The following is a 25,199-nucleotide window of genomic DNA, read 5'->3' on the forward strand; positions in this document are numbered from 1 at the left end:
ATGTGTGCTGTTGTTGTCCATCGCAGTGGGAAGAGCTTGGCCGGTCCTCCTTGTTTGGGATAATTGCATGTTTCTGTGGTCTGTGGTCCATTCTCTGTCTCTATGTGGCCTGGGTATCTATGTGGCAGGATCCACATTTAGGAGCACTGTCTCCACTGTCCAAATCTGTCCCACTCCTTCACTGTTTGCACAGATCTGCTCACGCTTCACCAATTTAACACCCGCTGGAAATGCAATTAAACACCTTTATCTTACACCCTTGATGCTTTGAATTATCTTTAAAGAACATCTGGCATGAGGAGGTGTCTTAATCTTATGACAGTTTATCCATTGATAATATTAAACATGTCTGAAGATATGTTTTGGTTTGTATGACTGTATAGCGCATATTACTGTACCGTTCTTAAGTTTTGGTTACGGATTGTATTCGTGGCAATGACCAGTGCACATGTGCAGTATCATTCTTTTACATTTGCTGCAATATTAGTTTAACCTCACGTTTTTGCAATTAAATCCTAATCAAGATAAACCATATGTCATTGGAAAAGTCTAAGTCTGATAAATACATACTTTATTGCTGTTATTTGTTACGTAGAAAGAGAAAAAGATTAAAACGCACTATTTATGGCGGGACAGTACGGTACGGGTTGGTACGGATCAACTTTTTTAGGCTTGCATTTCCACTGCCAAAGGGGTACCAATGGTGTCAGACAGAATGTTTCAGTCAACGTCATTCTCACTCAAGGCAATGCCGAAATAAAGCTGTTCGTGTCATTCACATATTACAGTATATGAGAAGCACTTCTCACAAAACAGATGCTTTATACAAATAAATACTTGTGAATAAATATTCATTACTAACATTTCTATGAACATGATTTGATTATAACTGCAGATTAATTATAGTGTGAAATAGCCTACTGCAATTATATCAAATAAATAAATAAATGCAACATATATGAACACATACAGACCCTTACAGTCTCTGATATGTTACCAATTACAGATAAACTACACAGCACTAAACAGCATACATTTAGTCCTTATTTGGGTTCAAAAAGAACATGCAACATATAGCCCAGTAAGTGCAGACCTCTCATCTGCATCTGTAATCTTCAGCAGCACATGTAGCCTCTTGTTAATAAGTAATTCTGTCATTCCTAGGTGATAATAAGCTTTTCCTTTGTTTTTTCGCACGTCACTCTTGCGTTTATCTGTTTCTGCAGGGATCAGATGTTAGAAGCACTTCAATAATCATGAGCACAATATTGTCATCAGCTCAAGATGTTTGTTATTTCAAATATAGATGTACACGCAATCTCTCTCTCTCTCTCTCTCTCTCTCTCTCTCTCTCTCTCAAGAGAGAGAGAGAGAGAGAGAGAGAGAGAGAGAGAGAAAATGAAACTGCTCGTGCTTTAGACGGCCTTGTAAACAACTGCAGGGCATAGGGTAGATTCTTTCTTCTTGGCTTTGTGGCTGTTTATCAAGACAACGACAAGGTTTGTTTAAGCTCGGTTTGATCATTGCTCATTATTGTATGTATTTATTATTAGGGTGTAATGTCTCCGCTTTGCGTTAAAAATGTGTACTGGCTATTGACGTATGTCTGTAAACCAACGCTTTTTCGTACCCTTTTGTTGTGCTAGGTACCTTTTTAAAAGGGTACCCCAAAAGTAGTTGCTTTTTGGTGCCTTTTAACAGTGGAAATGGGCATAAAAGTGTATTGTACCACTCAATGGGAGTTGGCCATTATTGCCACTAGAAAACCTGTAGGACCATTTGCTACAATAGATTTTTAAATTAGTGTTGTACTTTGAAAAAAGCAATCATGACAAACTATATATCGATTGAAAGCTTAATTTTATTTTTTTTGACAGATATTACTGAAAAACAGTTATTCATTTGCAAAAAAAAGTCTAAAAGCACTACTTTGCTACAGCAATCCATGTGTTAAACAGTGAGGGTGACAGTTTAGTGTTTAAAGTCCAAGTGAAATCAAAAATTACGTTTATTTTGCTTGGTCACATATTAAAGTAAATAAATAATCTGTGCAGGTTAACCCATTGAAAAAAGCTAGTTTTGGTAATCTTTAATTAAAGTCTGATCATATACAGTGCTCAGCATAAATGAGTACTCCCCATTTTGAAAATAAATATTTCTATCCATTTTCTCAGTGAGTATAGGCAAGGTATTTTGGTGTGTTTAAACAAAACAGATTTTTTAAACATATATTTAATATATTTAATTAAATTCAAGCAAAATATTGCAAAAAATGCACAACCTACAAAATTTCAATAAAATTAAAATTCAATTGTTTTTGCTTCTCTTTATTTTTCCTCTCTTTTTAAATTTGTTTCATATTTTTCTATAACATACATTTGGCTGTAGTAGTTTTGCAACCCATGATTTGAAATGCAAAATAACGTCGGAGATGTAGTGTCATGTGCTAGTGCCTTTCTCTTGGTGGTTTTGTGTGTTTTTGTAAGAGATGAAAAATGTATTCGAAAGTAAGTTAGTTAATTGATTAATTGTTTACTGCACTGAAGGAGGTTTAGCGGTGATAAATCAGCCTCTGTGGTATGTGTATGTGATGAATGGATGATCCGATTACTGAAATGCTGATTTATGCTGGAGAGTCTGAAAAAAGTCATAGCGTCAAGGTGTCTTTTTAAAAGATTTGCAAAGAACAAACGCTATGAATTATTCATTATCTTGTGTCAGTGTTTAATGATCTGATTCTCTAATCAGGAATTTCAGGCTATATGTTTAATATGTTAGTTTTTCCCTGAACCTTGCTTTTGCATTTTGTTTTAACGTGTAAGGTATTATATTCTACTTAAAATAAATTAAATGCAAATAGAAAAACACATACAAACTGAGAAAACATCTTTATCGGTTTGACGACACACACTAAAGGCCCTATCATACACTCATCGCAATACAACTTATAGCAGTCTGTTATAACAATCTCTAATCTGGCTTAGTCCCTTTATCAATCTGGGGTCGCCACAGCGGAATGAACCGCCAACTTATCCAGCACGTTTTTACGCAGCAGATTCCCTTCCAGCCGCCTCCCATCTCTGGGAAAACTATGGCCACCTTACTTTATCCAATTCATCTATAGCGCATGCCTAGACTGTGAGGGAAACCCATGCCAACACAAGGATAACATGCAAACTCCACACAGAAATGCCAACTGACCCAGCCGGTACTCGAACCAACAACCTTCTTGCTGTGAGGTAACAGTGCTAACCTTTGAGCCACCATGCCGTCCCCGGGAACATTTATCGAAACTTATCAAGAATAAAACATTTTTTCACAATTTACTTTTGAGGGTTGAATAATTTTGCACGTGAATGTTTAAAGAGATTCTGGTAGAATTTTTTTTTTTTTTTTTTTTTAATTGGGCTTATTTGAGTAAAACATTCTTCATGGTGGCAGAATGTCTTGCGGATCAAGGGGGATGAATACCTTTTGATTGCAGCTCCACTACTTGACAGTCTTGTAGCCTATCCAAGTTTTAAGAACAACAAATAATAGCTGTTGATCATTTGGAATCAGAAGTGGGTTATATGAAAGGCAAAGGCCTCTGGATTACAAAATATGATCATACTTTGCTCTTTAATTATTTAATTAGGACAGCAAGGTCTGACTTAGACAAAAGTATTGTCACTTAACAGAAATAATGTACAGTATAGAATATAAAGTCATGCTGCAGTGGAAAAAGTTGTTTATGACTCCCCATGAGCTTGAAGGACTCCATCCACACATCTCTGCAATGATTTAAATAACTTATTAATAAAGTCATCTGGAGTGGCTTTGACTCCCAGAGTTCATCAAGAATCTTTGGATTTTTCTTTAATGCCGCCTCCTTCATCTTACCCCAGACATTCTTAATAATCTTCATGTCCAGTGACTCAACTGGCCAATCCTAGAGCACCTTGACCTTTTTTGCTTTTAGGAACTTTCATATGGAGGCTGAAGTATGAGAAGCGCTATCCAGCTGAAGAATTTACCCTCTCCTGTGGTTTGTAATGTAATGGGCAGCACAAATGTCTTGATATTTCGGGCTGTTGATGTTGCCATCCATTCTACAGATCTCACGCGCCCCCATACTGAATGTAACCCCAAACCAAGATTTTTCCTTTACCTTGAGAATCTTGGGATTATCCGGGTTCCAATAGGTCTTCTGCAGTATTTGTGATGATTGGGATGCAGTTCTACAGTGTCGTTTTGCCACTTTTTCAAATGATCAACTAAAAGTGAAGTTATTGTTTGTTGCTCTTACAACTGGAATTGACGACAAGACTTTTGTCAGGTAGTTTATATAGTCTACTACAGTACTATGTGGACAACTATGTTGTCCTTAAAGAAATGTAAAGTTTTTAATGTCACAAGCTGACATATTTCCCTTTAGAAACTACTATGTTTATATACAATGCTGCGCATTAACCCATTATAGCTTTACATTTAAAATGCCATTTATATTTTTAAAAGGTTATTTCTCTTGGAAGTGTCTGAAACCTCATGCCGAATCACACAGAAGTGTAAAGAATTCTTTACAAAGTTAATAGAATTTCTTGCATTTTAAGCTATGTACTTAACATTTTATTTATATAATATGCAAAATGTACAGTTGAAGTCAATTATTCACCCCCCTGTTAATTTTTCCCCAATTTCTGTTTGACAGATTTTTTTTTCCACACATTTCTAAACACAATGCTTTGAATAACTGATTTATTTGATCTTTTTTTATGATGACAGATATTTTTGAAGACACTTCTATACAGCTTAAAGTGACATTTAAAGGCTTAACTAGGTTAATTAGTTTAACTAGGCAGGTTAGGGTAATTAGGCAAGTTATTGTATAATGATGGTATGTTTTGACCATCGAAAATATATAGCTTAAAGGGGCGAATAATTGACCTTAAAATGTTTCTTAAAAAATTAAAAACTGCTTTTATTCTAGTCGAAATAAAAAAAAATAAGACTTTCTCCAGAAGAAAAAAATATATCCAGACACACTGTGAAAATGTCCTTACTATGTTAAACATCATTTGGGAAAAAAAATTTAAAAAAGAAAAGAAAATATTCTAATTATTCTGACTTTAACTGTATGTGTTATACAGGTTACTAAACTCTTATTACTACTTCATTAAAACTGCACTCAATTGGTGATAATTCTCCTGTAGGCATGTTTGGACCAAATTTGATTTGACTAAATATCAAAAATACTACATATTTGAACAATACATGTACAATTAAAAGTATTTTGCTTCATTACTAATTATAATATAAATTACATTTTTTTTTCCACAGGCCATTACTGTCTTTCTGTTACTTAATTGATTTAAAGCATGTGCTAAATGAATTTTCACAAACAAAAAAGTCTGATTCGTCAGCAATAAATATTGTGTTATCATTGTAGGATAATTCAGACGCTGCTTAAACATGATTTGCACCTCAGCGTATTTTTCATGTAGAAAAATTAAAAAATGAGGTGTCCGTTGGTCTTAGCGCAGCAGTTCTCTCCTCACTGGCTCTAACATCAGCAACCAACAGCTCTTGGAACATCACAATCAACTGACTCGCTTCCAATTAATAACTTTAAGGCAGTAGAGAACAAGTCATATGGGAGTGCTTTATCTCCAGGCCAAACGCTCTCTTCTAAATGGAAGCAGATCGGTCGCATGTCTCCTCTCCATTGTTCTCGTCGCGCCCGATACTTACTGAGACACAGATGAGGATATTTCCCAAAGAGAATAATAATTCAGTGAGTGGATATGTGTTGCGCCGAACCAAAGTGGCACCTCAGCATTTTTGGCAGTGCCAGCGCACCTAGCTTTCCAATGGCATCTGAAGTTCATTATCGCAAGTTTCATTTTAGACTGCAAACAAACCAAAGTAACCGACGACAGCCTGTTTCCTTTTTGCCGCTGCCAAAAGGTCAGGACAGATGATACCCGTAATCTGCCTGAAACTCAATCCCTACAGCTGCAAAAAAAAGAGAGATGTTTTGAATTGTTTTCTGGTTTAAAATACTGCCAATAATTGACTGATAAAGGTCTAGAACTGGTTTAAACATGAAATTCAAATACCTCTGGATTGGTAATTTATTTCAGCATGTTGTTCTGTTACGTAAGCAGACTTTAACCTCACCACAGCACTTGTGTGGAACGAATGCATACTATAAATGACATTCAAAGGAAGATTCATGTATGGCATTCCAATCTCAACTCCACCTGGAGCTCCATCTTCAAATTCCTCACTCGATGAAAGTTCAGAAAGCGATACGCATCAGGGACAAAGTTATTATTCAACATGTTAGCCACCACGTCAGCTCTTATTGTGCTTGAAGAATACCAGCTCTGTGTGTATTTTTAACATCGCTGTATTTCTTCAAAGAAAAGTGACTTTGAAAGCAAATGCTGGCAGCACTTCCTTTTTGCACTTCAAGCTTAAAAACGTTCTTATCCAATTATTATTAATATTAATATTATTATGAGTGTAGTATTATTAATTGGATTAAAAATAATAAACCAGGCAAATTTCTTCATCTCACTAAGTCTTCCTGTGAATGTAGAGAGGGCTGTAAATAACTATTTAAGTTCATTTATTGCTTGTCTGGACTGGCTTGCTCTTGCCGAGAGCAACAATATAAGGGGAGCAGGTGTGATTTGAAACTTTGACCCTTAGGAGAACCTCTATGAAGCTCTTCTCAACCAATCACTGATCTAATCTGCAGCTTGTCAATCAAGACTTTTTTTTTTTTTTTAGCTCAAACTGTGCCTATATGATTCATAAAATTGTCAGGAGCTATGCGTTAAAGGTAATGGTGTTGTAAATAATGTTCTGTTTCTTGCATAGGGATTCAGAAGACCTCAGTGTGTTATCAGGAGTCATGTGTATTAATTTGGATTTGTCTGGAAACTAGAGGTTTGGTAAAGTAGGCAAAATCTACACTCAAGTACTTGCAGAATTTTTTACTCAAGTTAAAGTAAAAGTAACAATCTTAAAAGGTACTCAATTGAACGTTTGAAAGTTTTTATTTATTTATCTCAGTACTGCAATTCAGTATCGTGACAAGTCTAATATAGTGAAAGAATCAGTTCATTAACTTGAGTTTGATGAATGGCATCTAAAACGTGTGTTTGGGAAAGAAAATGTTAGCAAACTAGCGACATTTAACTGGTCTGAAATACCTTTTTATTTTCATTATCTATACAGAACAGACATTCGGGTCATTCGGAAAGCAGCGAAACGATAAATGTGTCACTTCTATTCGCTGATAAGATATACAGCCAGGTACACAACAATATGCTATCACGTATGCCGTTCCTTTGTAACTCCAGGCCATACTTCTTGGTTTCTTCCCACCTTATCCTTGCTTTTAAAATGGCAGCACGTCAAATCAGTCTATAGCAGTCTATATTGGTTTCTTCCCCTCTCAGCCTCACTTTCATTTTTAAAATGGAGGCCATGTTAAATCAGTCCATATATATATAAACTAGATATTGCATAGGGACCCTGAGCATGCATCAATAGCGCCGCCACATTGGTACAGTGCTCCCAGGACAAATGGCATTCAACCGCACTAGTCAAGACAGTGTTACTACCTGAAGATGCGGGACTTTAGCGCTGTCCACGGGTGTAGTAACGAGCAAACAAAGAAAACAAAGCACAAAGGCAGAACATTTCATAGGTAAGATTAAGTTTTTTACGTTTTTTTATGTTCTGAACTTTTGTGCTAAACAGGTCACGTTATTGATGATAATAGTCTCTTACTGCGTTCATTATATGACAAAGTAGCTCCAACTCGCACTAAATACTCAGCTTATGCTAGTTTTGTTTAATAAAATCAGCAAACAATGCAAAAGAAATATGACAATGAGATGCTGCGCTGCCAAAAACTTGTATTATTGTCGGCTAGTGAACGAGTCGTCCATAGAGGAGATTCATTCACAAATGAATCGCTCCCTCCGTCAACCTGAGAAGTGAAAGCAGGAGAGAGGAGGTGTGTTTCAGGACTCGGATTAGATCAAATTTAACAAGGAGGGTGGATAGTACATTTCTGTACACACAAACACAAGCTTTTGGTCAGGAATGTTAGTGCGATCCCTGATCCATCAAAGTAGAAAAGTGATGTAAAATTATAATTTTCGTAATAAAAAAAATAAAAAGTTGCATACTAACATCCAGGAAAACTCCCGATCATACATGTGTGTATAGGTGTATTTCTCTGGCTCTAGATGGTCACAGTCCTCCACTGCAGCTTGGTCCCGCATTCATTTCAAAGGAGCGCTACCCTGTTCCAAAATGGCGGCTCTATTGACGCATTCCTTCCAATAGACAACAAAAGGGTAGGCGACATCTAATGTATATATCTATGAAATCAGTCTATAGCAGTCTATATTGGTTTCTTCCCCCCTCAGCCTCGCTTTTGCTTTTAAAATAACGATCACGTGAAATTCATCTATAGTAGTTTATATTGGTTTCTTCCCCCCTCAGCCTCACTTTCACTTTTAAAATGGTGGCCATGTGAAATCAGTCTATAGCAGTCTACTGTATATTGATTTCTTCCCCCCTCAGCCTCGCTTTCACTTTTAAAATAACGGCCACATGAAATCTATCTATAGCAGTCTACCTTGGTTTCTTCCCACCTCAGCCTCGCTTTCGCTTTTAAAATGGCAGCCATGTCAAATCAGTCTGTATCATGAGACAACCTCTCCAATGTGGCGCTCTGCAATATTTCCACACAAGTCATATGAATCATATTTATTATCATTTGACAGTAAGGGAGGAACACTGCCAAATGTAGTGAAGTAAGAGTAATGATTTTTCTCTAATAATTTACCTGAGTAAAAGTACACATCTTTAAATGTACTCAAAGTACACATTACCCAACAATTTTACTCAAGTAAATGTTAGGAAGTAAATGTAATTCGTTGCTACCCACCTCTGCTGGAAACACTAATAGAAAAGTTAGACACATTGAGAAGTTTTTTGAAAGTTCATTAAGTTCATTAAGCTAAAAGTTAATGGTTTTTTTGAAGGTGCAAAATGTATATTATATATTATTATAAGTGAAATAAAGAAAAATAAGAAATAATTTGAATGTGTTAATTAATATTTTCAATAAATCCAATCTCAGTATTAAATAAAGTGTTTATTGCATACAAATTGTCTTTACTTCAGCATTAGCATTTTAAAATTTAGTTATTTTTAAGTTAATATATTTCATAGTCAAGTGATAAAATTCAAAACTAAAAATATATATATTTTATTTCAAATATTATACCTCACGATACACTCTTTAAAAATGTAACTTTTTCTTTGCACTATTACATTTTCATAGTAGCCAGAACCCCAGATATTTCCATCAGAATTTGCTCTGCGCTGACGGATTCCTTGGCCTTTCTCTGTTCCACTGTAAGTGAAGATAAACGCTGTCTACATTTAATGTGCACTGCAGGAATGTGCAAGGCTTTGATGCACTCTGACGTCCCGAAAAACACCTTTAATACCCACCTGGCTGACAACCCATCCCATCTGCTTGTCTAATGCACAGCAGACTGTATACTGTGTGTGCGCGCGTGCACATGGGCGGCACATGTTTCTTCAGGAAAGAGAGAGAAAAGCAATGTGTGAGAGAGAATAAGTCCAGATATTTAGCTCTATAAAGGCCAATAAACAGTATAAAGGTCCCACCGCGCTCTTCACATCTTGCATAGAGTCAGTGTTCTCTACAGCAGACAATACAGCCCAGTGTCTGCTTTTAATTAGGATCTGTGGTGATGTCGAGTACTGGGGGCACAAGGCTGATTGTGAGAGCTGAACTGTGCAAGAACCCACCGTACGAAGCCACAGTCCGTAAGTCAAAGGCCTTAATAAACAATAACTAGCATCTTTGCTTTGATTACCAACCACAGCAATCGCATCATGAATTGGTTATAACTCACGGCGCCGCTACCGAAATAACCAACTGCTTCCAGAAGTAGGGAAGAGTCTCAGGAGGAGTGTCACTTTTGTTTTAGATTTTTGCTCAGTATGCTGAGGGGAATACAGGCTCTTCTGATTCTGCACCCTTATATACATTTCTGAAGAGCATCAAATTTGTCCAAGGAGTTACGTTTTTTCAGTTTTTGTTTTCGTGAATCCATCAGAGGCCGCTGTGTATACTTTTTGAGGTCTCAAATTTCTCTCGCAAATGTCATTTGCAGCTGCTCTTATTGCCAGAGAATCCACCAGAGGCCGCTGTCGACTGACTGATCGACTGACCGACTGATATTCCACACACCTCCTTTCCTAAACCCAACAGATAGTGTTTTCAAAAACACCAATTTAGCACCCACCCACTTCTCTTAACCCAACCGACAATGTTTTGAAAAGCAATCCAGAAAAAGAAAAGCCCCCTGATTTGTACTAAGATTTAAGAGTTGACCACATTCTAACCCTGTTACAATTTACTTTTTTTTTTTTTTTTGTCTTACCTGCTTTCTGGAACTGTTCTTTGTCATTCTCGAACCCCGTCGTCACAATCAACTCAGCTCAACATCTCAGATACTCTTATGTACGCGTTGAGCTGCAGGACAAATTGTTAACAGCAAAAAAGCCGTCCATACAGAGGTAGTCGGTCAGCTGGCAACGGCATCATATACCGACCGACTGTAGCATTTGTTTTAATGACGAAATGCAGCCATATGTTCCTCTGGCTACATAATGCACGGTCTCCAAAAAATGTATATAGGGCTTGTATAAAGCTTTTTAGAATGAGCCTATGTTGGCTGAGGGTGTGTTTCTACTTTCGATTATAATGAACTCTGCTGCAATTGCTCTGTTCATTTAAAAAGTGTGACCGCCACCATCCAAAAGTTGGTGTACACTAAGTCTTAAGACGGCACACTAAGCACCACCTATAGACTAAATGTGGCTAAAAGTCTGATGCATTTGGCACACTTTTCTGGAAACACTTCAGCAGATCCTCAGTCATCTTCTAATTGGTTTAAATATACAGAATTTCCACGACTCCAATGTGCAGAAATCTCAAACAGTCCACCCGGAAACAAGTCTGATCCGTTAAAACACCTGTGATGTTTATATTGATGACAGTGGTCCTTAATAGATGTGAATTACATCCAGGTAATGGCGGATTTAGGCATAAGCAATGTGGGCGATCACCCAGGGTGGCATCTTGCTAGGGGCGGCATGGAAACACCCCAACTACCCTGCAACATCTACCCCACAGGCTTCACTTTTGTTTGCATCATCCAATACCGTAGTGTATGAGTGTGAATGAGAATGTATGGGTGTTTCACAGTGATGGGTTGCAGCTGAAAGGCCATCCGCTGCATAAAAAATGTGCTGGATATATTGGCGGTTCATTCTGCTTTGGCGACTTTCATGTTCAACTTTCATGAATGTAGCCTGTTAAACGAGAGGTATTAACATTTTCTACACACACGGTTAGTGCTCAAGGATTGAGTGTGGATCTGAAGACCATATTTCCACATCCTGTCATATCACGTCCATTCCCATAAGTGACAGGCATGACTGATGAGCAACACAATCCGTGGAGGGTTTCACACAATAAATAATGCTGCATTTATGGCAAGAGTCCCCAGGGAACAGTGGAGTTCTGCACAATCACAGCTGAAAGCCAGGTTTCATCTGTCACACATCCCCTAATGCTTTTCAATGGGACATCTCTTTCTATATGTTGATTGAGGTTGTTGGGTTGATTGAGTTTGTTGGACAACTTCTACCTGGGCACCTCTGTTTGCAGGAAGAAAGGACAATATAGGAGTCGCAATGACATTTACCTCATGCTTTCATAACTGGTTTGATACAATGGTCATTGGGTGATGTGTTCGTTTTACATCTTTGGATCTTTCATAAAAGACTTATGACAATACCAAGTTGCAGTTAGCAGGTCTTTTTGTTGAAGTGTCCAGTAAGTGTCACTGAAAGACATGTTTGTTACATTTCCCCTTCGAAAGGGGATCTTTAATGCTATGTGAAAAAACTTCCACTATGGGGACTTCATTCAGATAGCCAATAATCTAAAAAGAGTATGTCAATGGACCAACGAAATTCCAATGAGTTGGCAGCGTCAGCTTGGGCAGCTGATGCTCGTTGCAATCAATTTGGCAATATAAGCACAACGAGAGCAAGGCTGAGGCGTCCTTTTTTAGCTGTAGAGACTTTCACCTCCACATCTTTATAAATTTAGTTTGGAAATGGTGGTGTTCCTTTTCAGTACAGACAGACAGAAATTTTAACTTTTGAAAACATATTGTATGTGCAAATACCCACATTCACATTTGAGAATGTCAAGACGTTAACCAAATGCAACTGTGTAGTATATCACGTATAGTGAGTGGCTACAATGACATTTGGAAAGTTTTAACTAATTAGAACTACACCAATACTTTACTGCTATGCTGCTCCAACTGAAATCTGAAATGTCGGTATTAAATCAAAATGCACTCTTCCTATTTTATATGTACAGTATATATCAGTGCTTGTTATACACATTGTATCTTTGTGCACTTCATTTTTTTTTATATAAATACATTTTGCCCTCATTATCTTTAATCAAAATACATAACCTTTCCTCTCCCCTCGAAATGACTTTTCTTCACTTCCGATCATATGGAATGAATTTAGGGCAGACTATCAGTCTGTGTGGAGTTTGCATGTTCTCCCTGCATTCGTGTGGGTTTCCTCAGAGTGCTCCGGTTTCCCCCACAGTCCAATGACGTGGTATAGGTGAATAGGCTAAGTTGTCTGTAGTGTATGAGTGTGTATGGATGTTTCCCAGGGATGGGTTGCAGCTGGAAGGGCATCCGCTGTGTAAAACGTGCTGGATAAGTTGGCAATTCATTTCGCTGTGGCAACTCCGGATTAATAAAGGGACTAAGCCAAAAAGAAAATGAATGAATGAATGAAATAAAGCACTGCCCTACATCATTTTCTCGTTTTAGAAAACATTTCAAGCCTAAAATTAGTCATACCCCTGTAGGTTTGGGCGGTAATACGGTATACAGCGGGATCTAAAAATAGCAACAGTATCAGTTTCAATACCAATATATATGGTCACAAAAAAGCATGCATTTTTATAGATGTATAAGTATAATTTATTTAATGCCAAAAAATGTGCATGTGTAGTCATCTCAGGATAGCGTGAAGGAGAAAGAAAGAGGTGAAATAATAAGAGTTGGCGCTAATAACAGCCTACTGTTTGGAGTCAGTTACTCTAGAAGGTGAGGACCCACTTCTCTAAAGGAAAAATGCTGCCCAGATGTCAGAAGCAGCACGAAAGTACCTGCACGTCTGTGCCACAAGCACAACATCGGAGTTGGTTTTCAGCACTGCAGGTAAAGTTGTCGTCCACATCATGCCTTGTTACTCATGCCGGACAAAGTAAACATGCTAGTTTTTCTAGTGAAAAATATTGACTAGTTTGATGCCACTTACCTGAATCAATTAAACAACTACGAATGGCATTTTTTATTTATTTTATTATTTGCTTTACGTTAAAAAAATATTGGAAAGAAGATTGGAAAGAAGAAGTTTTTGTTTAGGACTATTGCTTTGCAACACTTTTGTTTACATTAATTCAACTCTGGTTGACTGTTATGGATCTATTTGCACTTTTTTTTGTTATTAAAAGTTGTTCAGGTGGTGTTATTTAATTTAATTGATTTGTGTGTGCATGTCTGCTTGTGTTATTTTGTTATTGTTTCAGTATTAGTGTTTGGTATTCTGAACGGTTTAGGCACAAGCCAACAGTTTGGTGACGCTGTCTGAGCCTTACGCCATAAATTTTTTGATTATTCAGTGTAATAGCAGGTAAAATAGAGAGGAGGCTTAATTGGACACTACCCAAGCCTACAACCCTGGAATATAGAAATTTTCAGGTGTGACTCTGTCACAAAAAATTATCTTAAAACCATGACATTTTACACACCTTAATGTAACGGAGGCCAGCTAGTAAGTGCTGTGCAGGTAAACCTCACTCCTTTGACCTCTGAAGGTGCTCTAGCGACAGACACTAGAGGCCATGGTCTTTAGCCTCCTTGTTAGAGCAACCAACTCCCATGCGGAAGGTTGCCAGTTCGATACCAGCTCGGAACGGGTTGGGTGGTGTAGGAGTGGCGGGGATACATTAAGAATGACTAATTGTAGTTTTTTTATTATTATTATTATTTTTTTAAAGACTGTTAAAAGAGGGAGATGCAAATCCCATAACGTTTTTAGGATTTATCTGTTAGTAGTTTATATCATGAACATTTTGAATCATTGTGGTAAGTTCTCCCCAAAAACCTCATGCTCTCTTGTGTTCGGTTATGGCTGAGAACTCTACTATTTATTGTGTAATCTGTTTGAAAAATATTCTTGATTCGTTTTATTAACATTGTTTGGCTGAGTGATCACGGAGCCCATCTCACAGCCAAAACCATTGCAACTTCTGCTTTAGTTTATGTCATGGCTTCGTTTCTTGAACGATCGCTGTTGCTTTGATTCCAGCGATTGAAATTGTCAAGATAGTGGAAGCAAATGAGAAAGTAGACAGTGGGGGAGCCGACCGATAACAGCTGGTTTCGTCATGGTTGTTAAAACTGGGGTTATATGGATTTGAACATGAAATCTGTCATGGGCTGCCAGACAGAATCGCATATGATTGAGTTTTACCAACCTGGCTACGGAATCGTAAAACATTTGCTAATTCGATTTTCAGAATTACGCAGTGCGCCTGCCATTTTAATAGCGTCTCATCCATTTATGTTTTAGCACTCCACAAAAATCAAAACTCTGGAAAGAGTGAAAGAAGCAAAAACATGTTTGGATTACAATGTAGAATTTAGCTTGAAGAATAAGTTACAGATCAAAATTGATATTAAAAACAGACCAGTTACATCTGAGATTTTCTTTTCTCAGTAAGCGTTTCACCATAAAACATATTAACCTATATGACAAAGTGTCAACACTTTTTCTTCATTACCTACACCCTCATATCACTCATAAAGTGTCTATAAACACTTATTTTACAGCTTTTTGCATGGCTAAACAAATGTATGTGGTGACAAAATAAAAATGTACATTTTTAAACTGGATTGAGTGACTAAGAAACTGCATACACTTTAATTATTGCAACATTGACCTTCTTATCATTGGTAACCATCCAGTGAGAGAGAGAGAGAGAGAGCACGTGACCAAGAGAAAACAGCTCTTCTGGCAGCAAGTGCTTCGGCACATATGGAGCTTATTGTGCACTACTCACCGCTGCCATGAGCACACCACTGCATCTCTCACTTGCTTAACCTGGATCACACATGCATGTTCCAGGAAGCTGAATGTACCTCTGGATGATGACCGGCTGGCCGTGCTCCTCTGGACCTGCTCCTCATTGCATGAGCCTGTGCAGTTTTAGTTTAGCTGACACTTTTGTCCAGAGCGACTCACAACACACGTATTGTTCTCATGAAGAAACTTAAAATAAGATATGAAATAAGTGTGTTGAGAAATCCATGTTCATACTGTATATTTAAAATTCGTATATTTAGAAGTCGAAGGCAACCTTTTTGATAATTGTCTACTCATTTAAAATTGTAATCCTTCTTTTAATCCCCTTATCAAAATGTTCATCGTCTTTGCTGTCTTCAGTAGTATGCTATTGTTCATGTTCTGTGTCTTCCATTTAGTTTTTTTTTTATTGCAGTGCCTGAAAATAGTCCTCAGCTAGAAAACATATCATTACAGTGCTGAGTTATGTCATTGTGCCTGCTGCAGCCATGATACAGCAGCTAAGATCCTTGAATATTACGTCAAAATAAGAGTATAGTTCCTACACTGCAAAAAATGCTCATTTTGCTTCGATTTTTTTTGTCTTGTTTCTAGTCCAAATATCTAGAAGTTCTTAAATCAAGAAGCATTTTCTAGACAAGCAAAACATATTGTTTTGTTAAGACATAATATGCCAAAATGAAGTGAGTTTTTCCTTCAAGCAAAATAATCTTACCACGAATCAAAAAACAAGATTATTTTGCTTACCCCATTGGCAGATTATTTTGCTAGATTTAAGGAAAAACTCACTTAATTTTGGCTTATCATTTCTTAAAACAAGACAGTTGCTGCGTCCCAAATCGCATACTTATGCACTATTCTACGCCATTTTGTAGTATGAATAGTGTAAGTAGTGTGTTCACACTGAAAACTCTAAAAATAATAAGTGCACTTTAATTACCCGGATGATGCACTCATTAAGCTGCTAAAATGAAGTGTGTAATGATGGACACTTCACGCACTCAACGAATGCAGGTTTGCTTACGTAGCGGAAGGGGCGGAGCTATCGAGCGCACATGTTGAATAACTTTATTTATTTTGGATGGTGAAAGCAAAATTCTCCTACGAGAGTGATTATAGCGCCTCCCGATGGTGAATACGGCAGTACTTACGGCAGGTATTATTTGATCATTCGGTTGTTTATTTCACTGATTTGGCAACCGTCAAACGTCATCAGGAAAACAGTTTGAATTTCCGCTTAGTAAAAAAAAACATTAGTGTGCCTTTTGGGATGACCCTACATACATATACTATCCTGTTGAGTGTAAGTGCATAAGTACATAGTGCATGAGTGCATAGTGTATAGTGTGCCATTTGGGACACAGCCTAGTATGTTTTGCTTGTCGAGAAAATGCTTCTTGATGTAAGAATTTGTAGATATTTGGACTAGAAACAAGACAAAAAATTTAAGTAAGAAAAGCGTTTTCTGCAGTGTATCCATGTCGGTCTAGAAAACTTTTCAATCAACTTTTAATTTTCCATCAGTCTTAGCACACAATATAACTACAGAAGAGTCACGCTTTAAATAGGAAAATTATCAAAACTGTTTTTTTTAGCAAAATGCTAATGATCTAATTTGGTTCAATGACTTATGCTAAGCTAAGCTAAAAGAGCTCAAAAATCTGCCAAATGGATTCAAAAATGCTAAAACTGAACTGTTTAACTGTTTAACCCTGTTTTCAAAGATATGTGAGTGAGTGTGTTGCTTTAAAGACCATTTTTAAATATTTCGATATTTTAAAACCTCAGATTCCAGATTTTAAAATATTCCCCTGTTTCAATAAACTCTACATAATTTTATACTTCAGCTTTCAGATTATGTAATATACATCAATGTCAGAACATTGACCCCTATGTTTTTGTCGTCCTGGGTCGCATATACAGTTATCAACAACTACCACCTACAAATGTTAAAAATTCCTTAAATCCCCCTGATAAACAATAACCTGATACCAAAAGTGTCCACAACCGAAGAAACACCAGTTTATTTGATGATAAACGTTTTCACTTACTCTCTCTAGCGTCCCAAAGTGCCAGTTGCTACTTTTCATTAGTGTTAATTTTTGTGCTGTTGTTTTTGATTCGCACATGTTCATGCCGCTTGGATGGCTGGACTAATCACATTTGGTGGAACTAATCATTAGCCAAACTTGGATTTGGCATTATGCTAGAGGATCATCTTATCTGCTCAGCATCTATCCAGCACAGTTGCTTAGTAAGACTTCTTTCTCTAATATCCGATTGCAACAGCCTCCTTGACAGATTGTTTTTAGATATAGATGCTCTCCATGGACAGTCTTCTTCTTGCTCCCCCTCTTCATTGTTAATTGTCTAACCTCTGGTCACTCCAGGAGAAATGATTTACTGTCAGTAGACTTATCCCTGTTCATATTGTCTCTAAAAAAAAAAAAAGTCGAATGCTTTTTTCCTCAGGAATTTACCATTCAAATTATTATAAATACCAGAGGTCTTTCACAATAGATCCCTCCCCTAATCTGGCTAGTTTTTATCTAGATATAAGATTAGTGTTGACAATATAAATTGCGTTTTTAGAAAACTTAAGCATTTCTTAAGAAACCTGGCTTAGACACATTCAAATTTTTGTAATCAGTGACCAATACCTGATATCTTCCACCTGCTTAGAGTTTTGCTTTATATTGTATATACTCTTCCTTGGTTCCAGTACATGCTATTTTCAATCCAATCCACAGGATTCAATTTGGTTATCAGTGATCTCCTGCCTGTGTATCTTGGCACACCTATATTTAAGCGACTTACAATTGAGGAGGCATTCAGCAATTTAACAGAAAGAGGTACTGTACACAAGAAGTGCTAATTATATAAAGAAACTGTAACGTAGTAGTGTAATACTGCCCTATTGCACTACTGGCACTGGTTCTGTACCTCTCACTACAGTTTTTGTCTGAGCTAATAAAAAAAAAAGAAAAAAGAAACTAAAAAATTGTTGTGTTATGTCAATTGAACAGCAGGGGTCCGTTCTTCGTACGTGGATTACTCAGTTAGCTGGATTTGGATGTTGACGATTTGACATGATCCAGGATCGTTTCGTTCTTCAAAGCTGATCCAAGAGTTGTTGTCATAGCAACCGTTCTGCTAGGTCAAACCTGATTGGGAGCAGGTTCAATTCATATAAACAGGATTAGATCGGCTCAGTTCAAGCAAAGATAATAAAGTATGTTCCGAATTCTGATATTTTCTTACAGTAGTAGTTATATACACTTGGGAAAATGGAAAATATTTTTTTAACTATATATATAAAGTTATAGTTATTAATAAAATAAATCAAGTTATACATATTAATAAAACTTATGCAATCTGCACCATCAAAATGAAAGTTCAAAGACTGCCACCTGGTGGTGCAAAGAGAAAGCTTATTGATATGAACTTTTTAGATCGCTTTAGTACAATGGAGTTTTTTTTTTTTTTTTAAGCAATAATACAATTATGCAGTCATAAACATGGTTTGACAGTTAATATGCCAGTGATTTGATGCTTCACAAAGTTGCAGACACCTTTATCAAATATCAATATGCTTTTGTAAACAACCAGTTATTCTTTACACTGATAAAAAACGGCTACAACAATAAAGAAAATCTTTTCTAAATGTGGAACTAAATACATTGATTTGCATTGAAATACATGATGAATACTCTTGACACATGAAAGTGTAAAGCCTGCAGCTGACAAATAATGTGGAAGGTTATTGCGTGTCATATTTAACAAACCGTTTACTGCTAATTTGATGTAATTTTGCTCATATGGATAATTGAAAATTAATCAGATGATGTCATTACGCTGCTGTGCCGTCAGCCAATCGTTGTATTGCTGATCATGATTTCGAGGATCGATAGATCTGTCCTTTACAGCACACACAGCAATCTCAGATCAGTTTATCCAGACATCCTAATCTGATTCGCGAACTTGTTTGAAGAACCAAATTAGCGAGAGATCAGTTATCAAGATTAACAGATCCCGGATCTGCCAAATCATCTTAGATCATTTAAGCGAGGTACAAAGAACGGACCCCAGTACATGCTTGACAACTTGTCTTTAGCATCATTACATAAATATAAGGTAAAATGTAATGAGCTGTAAAGAGATCACTTTTTTGGTGTAATGAATGGGGAGTCGGGGTAGAACAGAGTTGAGAATTTAACATGCAGTTTTATTAAGAATCGTCAAGCAGACAATAGTCAAATGGGTACAAACCAAGCGGCAACCTCCCACTCTCCCTCGGGAAGCCAATACGGAAGTAACTAAAACTGCAATTCATTGACTCGCCTTGGGGGGCTGGCTCCAGGAAGTCCAGGTCATTTCTGACTGCAATGGGAAATTGGCCATTTTTACAGCTGATAAAAAACATGCTTACAGGCTGGTAAAAAAGATGGTTTTGGTGCATATAGTCATGATTAACCTTCATGACAACTGTGAGGGGGTGAATTTTTTTTATAACTCATCCGTTTCTTTTTTTTAAAGATATATTAATTCTGCATAATTAAGGGCGTGGCCACTTGAGAGACAGTTAGGTCTCGCTGCTCACTTTCTCATCACCTCGGCTGATTACAGCTAATTAGCCACTGGACTCGACATTTTTGTGTTGGTTAATGTTTCTTTACACAGTCAGTTGCCTATTAGGATTATTTCCTGCAATTATCAGATGATATGGCATGCTGTGTGCATTTAATTGTACTTACAAACCATTCACATGGCCTCCGTTTCCCTGGTGAGTGAAATTATATACGGATATTCCATCTTTATAAATGTATTTGTATTATTTAAGATCATTTTTCATTTATAATGTTCTTTAGAGCTGAAATGCACTCCAGAATCTGATAGATTGATTAGCTGTAGGCTCTAGAACAGTCATCTGAAGCGTTGTCATACAGTCTTATGCCTGGAGTTCATCAATAGCCTTGCGTTTACTAACACAGACTATATATTTGAAGTGTTTCGCGTTTACCTACTGCTGAAAAACATTATAAGAACAATGTTTAGTGGCTCAATGTGTTACAGCAGGGTTTTTAAAAGTCTAAACACTTTATGGATATAGTGTACAACCAAGCACATGTGGTCAGAACACAAACGAGTCGCAGGTAATAAAGTAATAAGCGTTTCTCCCAAAGTAAAGTCTGTCTGTCAGGTCCAAGCAAAATTCCAGCAGGTGTCTGTAGCTTCTCTCACTCTCCGCCTCTTTACCCTTGTTTGGTATCCCGCTGTGGGTGCAATGACGCGCAAACAAAATGGCGACGGTTGGCCATGCCTACTTGTGGCTTCTTTTGCGCTCTTCACAAACCTATGGGTGACGTCACGGATACTACGTCCATATATTTTACAGTCTATGGTACAAACAGTATCATGAGGGAAGTCCAGAAGCTTTTTATAGGTGCACTTTCAGATTTAAGCCTTAGCTGGATATTTCACTTCACTTAGAGCTGTGTTACACACTGCATGTAAGATCATTTTCAAAAATCAGGGGCTATTTAAATGATAAAAACTTCAAAAAAAAGAAAGCAAAGATGATATAGAGAGAACAATTTCTCCCTAGGACAAGCTAATGAGAATCTGTCATCAGTTTTCGTGAAAAGAAAAGGAAAAAGGGAAGAGGATTTCACCAAGTTCTCCTCATAGAGAGTCATCACCTCCTTTAATAAGAGTCGGGCAGGTGTGTTTCCCTTTTCCAGCTGCTGAGAGAGAGAGAACGTGCGCTCAGGAGTGGAGAGTGAAGGATAGACCTAACGAAACTCAGCAGAGCAAAGCTGCATCGGAGAGCTGAAAGATTAAGTAGTGGAATCACTGCATGTTTGGAGGTTTGGAGGAGAAACAAATCATTAATGGAATTTTCAGAAGAGAGTCTGTAATGAAGGTAGAAATGAGTAACCCCCAAAAACATTTCTCAAGCCCTGACACTCTTGCCAGCTTCACTTATCTTTTTCTGGGCTGGGCTAAGTTCTCGCTCTCCTGCTCTCTCTCGTCACTAGTTCTTTTCTCTCTTTCGCCCTCTCCTTGCATTTGAGTGTAATAAGAGCCATGCAGTGAGTTGTGGATGAGAGGCTTCAGTTTGTAAGAGAGGAGAGGAGCGGGACAGGAACACACACGCACACATACAAACACTGAGTGGCTGGGAGTTTCAGCGCTGCTTGCAAGGTGAGGGTCTGATCTATCCACTTGATGCTTGATCAGTGCATGAATTATTGTGGATCACAGTATGGACATGCACAGTAACAGATGAACAGATGTTTCTGAAGATGTTTTAACTTGAGCACTTTTTTTGGCATATTTTATTGTCATTAGAGGGCTGACATTGCTATGTGATGAAGTGTGTATGTGTGTGCACTGTTGCATCTGCTAGTTTCAACACTTTTGCTTAGAATATATTTGAACTTATAGATTTTGTATTGTCATTTTTTTCTGGGTCAGTGTAATCTGTGTACATGCTGTTATAAATAAGTTTATAAGGTAATAATGATTTAACTGGCTTTCTATTTTGTTTAAAGTTTGCATTTTTTGTGTTTTCTTTGGTTTTTATGTTATGTAGTGGGTTTAAGTCACTGATTTTTTTATATAAGGCCACAATTATTAATATCCCTGGGGCATACTATTTTGTTTAATGTTATATTGTATTTGTCAGTAAGTTTATACTTAGTTTTTTTTTTTTTTTTTTTTTTTTTTGAAGTGGGTATAAATAACTTTATGATTTGTAGTGGCTTTGTGTGTGTGTGTGTGTGTGTGTGTGTGTGTGTGTGTGTGTGTGTGTGTGTGTGTGTGTGTGTGTGTGTGTGTGTGTGTGTGTGTGTGTGTGTGTGTGTCTGTGTGTGTGTGTGTGTCTGTGTGTGTGTGTGTCTGTCTGTGTGTGTGTGTGTGTCTGTCTGTGTGTGTGTGTGTGTGTGTGTGTGTGTGTGTGTGTGTGTGTGTGTGTGTGTGTGTGTGTGTGTGTCTGTGTCTGTGTGTGTCTGTTTACATATGCCTGGGTGTGAAAAATGTTGGGCTTGACTGTATAATCTGTTCAAAATTACTATTATACTGTATAAAGACAGTCAGATGGATGGATGGATAGAAAGGTTGATAGATAGGTGGATAGATAGATAGATAGATAGATAGATAGATAGATAGATAGATAGATAGATAGATAGATAGATAGATAGATAGGTAGATAGATAGATAGATAGATAGATAGATAGATAGATAGATAGATAGATAGATAGATAGATAGATAGATAGATAGATAGATAGATAGATAGATAGATAGATAGATAGATAGATAGATAGATAGATTTATAGATAGATGGATGGATGCATGGACGGATAGATAGATAGATAGATAGATAGATAGATAGATAGATAGATAGATAGATAGATAGATAGATAGATAGATAGATAGATAGATAGATAGATAGATAGATAGATAGATAGATAGATAGATAGATAGATAGATAGATGGATGGATGGATGGATGGATGGATGGATGGATAGATGCATGGACGGATGGATGATAGATAGATAGATAGATAGATAGATAGATAGATAGATAGATAGATAGATAGATAGATAGATAGATAGATAGATAGATAGATAGATAGATAGATAGATAGATAGATAGATAGATAGATAGATAGATAGATTTATAGATAGATGGATGGATGCATGGACGGATAGATAGATAGATAGATAGATAGATAGATAGATAGATAGATAGATAGATAGATAGATAGATAGATAGATAGATAGATAGATAGATAGATAGATAGATAGATAGATAGATAGATAGATAGATGCATAGATGGATGGATGTATGAATAGATAGGTAGGTAGGTGAATGGATGCATAGATAGATAGATGCATGCATGCATGGATGGATGGATGATAGATGGACAGACAAATGGATAGATAGATAGATAGATAGATAGATAGATAGATAGATAGATAGATAGATAGATAGATAGATAGATAGATAGATAGATAGATAGATAGATAGATAGATAGATAGATAGATAGATAGATTGATAGATAGATTGATTGATTGATTGATCCATCCATGATAGATAGATAGACAGACTGACTGACTGACTGACTGACTGACTGATTGATTGATTGATAGATCCATCCATGATAGATAGATAGATAGATAGATAGATAGATAGATAGATAGTTGGATTTCTCTGTGTATGAATATTATTTGAACATATATGATTATAATAGATCTTTATCATGACCCACAGAGAATATATATCACGCTGTTGGCCTGCTCCCATCATTTGTGCAGCTCTTTACACTACACACAACTCCACTCTGCAGCTGTAAAATTGTCAGGGGCCAGAATTCCTGTCCATGACACTGAGCCGGATTTAAGCTTTTCTGCATAGATTTACTGTCGCCTGGGTGCTCATAAAGGAAGCCTCCCAGGTAAGTCACGCTGGGAGGTCACAGACAGAGGTCAGGCCAGGTACTGGAATCTTAGAAATTCGTCACTGGCAACCTGCGTCCACCCCTCCCGTCTTCTCCTCTGCTCTCCCCTGTGGCACTTTCCACTGATGCGTGCTCAGTCCTGTCACTGAGCGCCAGTCTGGATCTTTCAGGAAAGCAAACAGTTGGCAGTGCCAGGTTATGTAGCCATAATCACTTTCTATCACATTCATACTGATTGATTGATTGATTGATTGATTGATTGATTGATTGACTATAGTAGTGTCTTTGAAAAGGCTACTGTTTTCGCTGGAGGTTTTACGAATGTATATCTAGGCATCGCTGCAACTGCTCTGCATGATTTATGTGCAATATTACTGATTTAATATTTAAAAGGTTTTATAACTTCCTTTATGTGACGCCCAGCCTTTAAAAAAACATAGGGTGAATATTTCTATTAGATTTATCATAGTAACTGTTATTCCAGTATATTTTCTCAGGCAGCCAGTTTTGAGTGTGTGTGTGTTTTTTCTTCTTCTTTTTTTAATCCATCCAGATGGTGCATATTGAAGCCCCCCCTGCATAACATACATGAATTTTGTGGCTGCAGAAGTAGTTCGGTAGTGTATAATTACATCTCTTGCTGTAATCCATAATTGCATAAATAGAAGGCAGTTAATTGCTGAATGTTATACGGGTAATAAATTTCCAACTTCAAGACCTTTCTCTAAGCGAACAAATCCCTTGTAATGTTTGTGTGCATGTTGTCTCGTGTTTAAAGCCACCCCGACATGCTGGCTGTTTATTTCTTTATTTACCTACTTGCCTACAGGTTTATTTAGGGATTGCTTTTTGTTTGCAATGACACATGCGTCATGCTAGCGAAAATCCCTTTAAGTCAAGTATTTAGGACAGCATGTGTGTCTTGTCAACAGATTTTTGTAAACAAATTCTCTAAGCCATGCAAAGTGACCAAATAAGCCTTGCAGAAAAAAAAATAGGTATTACTAAACAGATGCACATGGAGTCTTGGAACTCATTCTATAATAATATCTGATGGAATAAAAGTGTCACATCAGAGGCAGGAGTTCATAACTGATCAAGTGTGGCTGAGGGGAATGTGCTGATTTGGCTTATGAATAATACCGCATGAACAGGCTGAGTGTAGGGAGTAGAGGGCAGATATGAAGAGGAGATTGTGATGGTGGCCACCAGATGGCCATTTAAAGAGTGCATGGAATGAAATCTGTGTCCAGACAGTCCCGTTTCCTCACGTAACCTCTCACCTCAGCTCTCCTCTCGTATTCTCAGTCAGCTGTCCGGGTCTGTGCCAATATTTCCCTTGTGTAGTTCTCATTACTCTAATAACGGCTCTGGGCAGAACCCAGCGTGCCGACTGCCCTCAGATTCTATTCGTTTTCTTTCTGCCTCTA

General features: G+C 37.3%; 1 protein-coding gene across 7 annotated transcripts in view; it reads left to right on the forward strand.

Annotated features, from left to right (window-relative positions):
• The window catches only part of znf469 (zinc finger protein 469), a 480,146-nt gene that overhangs the window by 333,618 nt on the left and 121,329 nt on the right, over positions 1-25,199 (forward strand). The window contains exon 1 of one of the 7 annotated variants that reach the window (XM_068217550.2): positions 21,412-21,510. The exons of the other annotated variants lie outside the window; for them this stretch is intronic. The gene's annotated coding sequence lies outside the window, so the exon portion shown is untranslated. Of the gene's footprint in view, positions 1-21,411; positions 21,511-25,199 lie in introns of those variants that run through there. 7 annotated transcript variants of the gene reach the window in all.

Source organism: Danio rerio, chromosome 25, assembly GCF_049306965.1.
Source record: "Danio rerio strain Tuebingen ecotype United States chromosome 25, GRCz12tu, whole genome shotgun sequence".
Taxonomy (NCBI): Eukaryota; Metazoa; Chordata; class Actinopteri; order Cypriniformes; family Danionidae; genus Danio; species Danio rerio.